The following is a 4,283-nucleotide window of genomic DNA, read 5'->3' on the forward strand; positions in this document are numbered from 1 at the left end:
GTCAGTGTGTGAATTAAACATTGGTGAAAATGGGTTGTGGAGATAGCTGTCCTATGTTTTACTTGTGAATGTGCAACAATGATCACAGATACATGAAAATAAGTTAGAATATATAGAATAATGAAAACACAAGATTGTTGCCACTAGGCCTAGCAGATCGTGTGCTAAATATGTTGACGTGGTTTACAGCGATCTGGGCCATGTATCATATTTCCCCAACAACAGATCATTTTCACAATTTGCTATTACAAATATAGCTATAGGCCATCTTAAAACTTGACCACATCTTTGTAATRGTGTGCGGTTTATTTATTAACAATAATATACACCATACAAAAGGCTACAGATCACAATAACAGACGTATTTACCACCGTTAAAACAAAAACACATACTTTTGTCAGGTAAAAGTGCAGGAGAATTAACAAGTCCGAACGGTGGTAAGAGTTTTCAAAAATAAATAATGTTTTATTAAACATAAAACAAAAAGCTGTYGTGGCAGCAAAAAATCAACAAGGAACACGAGGACACCAAACAGTTGACGAGAACCAAACAATGAACCAGCAACTAATGAGGACATGGAACCAGAATATATACACACAGAGGAAGAGAGGAAATGAACAGCTGAGGAAGGACTGATTAACGACTGACAGGTAAGTATGATAAAACAGAGAGAATGACTCTGAAACAGACTGAGGGAAGATGAGTAATGACACGAGGACACAAGAGGGAGACAGCAGACAGGACAAGACACAGATCCTCACAACTTATAATATTAATGCCAAATTTGATGTGTGGCCAAGAAGGATGTTTAGTAAATCGTGGGTCGGCCAGACTCAAAATTATGAGTAGATTGTACTGTATGTTTATCACTCAGCCCCTCTGGTCATAATGGTGTTAATATGATCACTGTATGCTGGGATGTTTTCTGGTTGTTCTCTGATGAAAAAAAAACAACCCTGTCTGTGATTGGCTGGTGATGTGATTAATTTCCATAGAACTTGGATTGCGAGCGCAGAGACAGAGCTGTGAGCGAGCAGAGGTATAGTTGAGCGGAGGGAGGGAGTCGAGCACAWGCAGGAAGAGAGTTGAGCAAGCAGGGAGGAAGCCGCGTGAGCGTGTGTGTGATTTGAATGCACACGATTCAAATTATTGTTTTTTTTTTCTTCATATTGATATCTGCTCTCAAATCATTGTTACTGCGCACTCAAGCTGGTGGCACAAATGTAACGCCATAGTCTGCCTGACTTGCTTTGACAGGAGGGAGGTACTCTATCGACATGGAGCCTGTAGTGCTTGATCTGTGGCACGACTTTAGCCAAAATACACTTTCAGGAAATGTTCAATACACCACAGAAAACAGCAGATTAAASTTTAAAACATTTCACAGCACGAGCGCGTACGCGGCCCCTATCGAAAAACTCCACTGTCTGTCTGTTAGCAGTCTGAGGTGATCGAGTACATTCACCTGGTCAAAGCGACTCCGGCAGACCGCTTGGGCTCAGCAGGGAGAAGCCAAACCCACTAAGCCTGAATGCATATTATCAGGCATACAAAYGATTGATAAGTGCCTTCCAACCTACTAAGAGGTAAAGAAGGGACAGTCTGCAGACAGTTTGGAACTGATAACCTCTACTAATAATTTAATGGGCTGACAACATTCCATTCGAAGCAGGTAGTTCCTGAATGCAACAGCTTGTCCAACCCGTGTTGAGCTGTCAATCATGATTCTGCTGTCAATCATGAATCTGCACCACCTGTCATCCTAGGCCCCGCCCCGCAAGCTAAATCAGGATCATAAGTTTGAAACTGAAAAAAAAATTGTTTGAAACTAGAAAAAACAGTGGAAACTGAAAAGACAAGATGTTTGAAACTTTTCCAGATTCTAATATTTTTTTCCAGTTTCCAAATTAGTTTTCAATTTCAAAAACTTTTCATTTTGAACAAAACTTATGACTCCAAATTAGCTCCATAGAAAGAGAGATACGCTCAAAAACAGATTGTTGAATTTACTTAACCAAGTTACGTCAACAATTTCAACTAAACTTGGTTAAGTAAAGCAACTTTCACATTTGATTTTAGAGAAAATGTGAACGTTGACCCTTAACTGAGTGGAAATTGTTGACATAACTTGGTTAAGTAAATATAACTATCTGTTTTTTGAGTGTAGGTCTGCCATTTGTATCTGATTTTAGAGGTTGTGTAATTTAAAGAAATTCATGACTACGAAAGATTATGGAAGCTCTGTGTCCGGGTCTCTGCACTGTTCCGTGGGAGTTCCGCTGGGTAGCATACTGGGCCCATTGCTTTTCCAATTATACATAAATAACCTTCCAAAAATATTGAAGTGTTCAAATGTTTTAATGTATGCTGATGATACTGTTCTTTTTTTGTCTGATTTCAATATTGAATCTATTAATAGTCAGTTACAAGCAGATCTTCAGACATTTCATGGTTGGTTTCAAGATAATATTTTGTCAGTTAATGATAAAAAACTGTGTGCATGTATTTTTCCTCACCCAGGAATCAACTTACTTTTTTAAACAAAACGCTTGATATTGTCACTACCTACAAATATTTTGGAATTACTTTGGATTCTCATTTAACTTATCGTGATCATGTACAAGTCTTAACCACTAAGTTGAAACAGAAATTATACGTTTATTCAAAAATTAGATCCAATCTGACATCTTCTGTTTCAAATATCTATCTTCATGCCATCATACTCTCAACCATGTCGTACTGTTTACCTGTTTGGTCTCTTAAGACAAATGAAATCTTAGAACCCATACTTAGGCTCTACAACAGGGCCTACAAAATTCATAAAAAACTTCCTGGTTGGACTCATCACTGTACAGTTCTTTCATTGTCTGATGCCTTGACTTTTCAGAACTGTGTTTTGTATAGTGGTATTAATTTATATTTTCAGATTTTCCAAGGTGCCAATTATGGAACTCTCTGTGCATTGTGGCCCAAATCAAATTCTGGAAGTGGTCATTCAWCTAGATCTGTTACAAAAGGACAACTGATATTACCAACTTTTAAAAACTGTTACGGCCAGAGGTCTTTCTTCTATGTTTATACTAAAGCATGGAATGACATTCCTCAAAACATAAAGTCCATTTCAAAACTACAGCCCTTTAAGAAGAATCTTGTCTGCCATCTGCTGGACACTTTTTGTTGTGCTCATATTTAGACGTCTTATTTTGCAAATGCTGCCTTCCTGAGATTTGGTATGCTTGTTTGTCTTTGTGTTTATGGTGTATAATGATGTGATTGTGATGCTGTATTTCTGAGTGTTTTATGTGCTGCAGAACAGGAACCTGCTGTAAAACAGCAATTATGCTGAGTCAGGCTTGATTTTTATTCTTTTCCTGTTAAATAAATAAATCAAATCAAATCAAGTGTATTTTCACCTTGTGTCTCTCTCATTGATGCTTATCCTAAAATCAGAAACATCTGTTCAGTGGCTTTTGATAATTTAGTTCTTTTAAAATTTTTCCTCTTTTTATTTGAACGTACAGTATAATAAAAAGCGAAAATTTTGAGGCATTCGTGATTTATTTTTTTCCAAGGCTCCACCATTTTTCAGATTGTACGTAATTGTTTTSTTGGTTGCATTTTGTTTTCTTCTGTGCAACCTGACAAAAATCTGATTCAAAGTTTAACAAAAGTCTGATTGGCCTGAACGCTGCCAGCTGCAGCAGGATATTCACACAGTTTAAGTTACAGAATCTTATCGCGCAACCAAAACGTTAGACCCACAGACACATTTTAACTACAGAAATAGCTGAGTTTTCCTTTATTTTTTTTGTTTGAGCTTTGTGGTTTTAAATTATGTTGCTGATGATGAACAGGAGTTTTCTGTGTTTAGGTGTGAAATTTATGACCATTCCTGAAAATCTCAACAATCTGAATGATTAATCTGCAGAAACATGTTTTCATGAAATAAGAAAGCTCGCTGGTGTTTGTTTGTTTGTTTTTTGGTGTCCTGTCTGGCAGTGTAAAACTCAGTATTAATATCTGAGTACCAAGCTGAGGCCCGACAGTTTTACTTTCACCAGCGCAGCATTAGTTTTCACCATGATTCTCCACTTGATTTATATTTAAACTTTTATAGAAATTATTTTGGGGTTATTTCAATATAATGGACACAGAGACAGAAAAGAAAATATAAAAGAAAAGGAGAAGGTGTAGAAAAAGGTTAAAAGGGAAAGAAGGAGATAGAGAAGATACAGTTGTGAGCATGCCTCTCTCTCTCTCTCTCTCTCTCTCTCTCTCTCTC

This window comes from Austrofundulus limnaeus, unplaced genomic scaffold, assembly GCF_001266775.1.
Source record: "Austrofundulus limnaeus strain Quisiro unplaced genomic scaffold, Austrofundulus_limnaeus-1.0 Scaffold53, whole genome shotgun sequence".
NCBI classification, from domain to species: domain Eukaryota; kingdom Metazoa; phylum Chordata; class Actinopteri; order Cyprinodontiformes; family Rivulidae; genus Austrofundulus; species Austrofundulus limnaeus.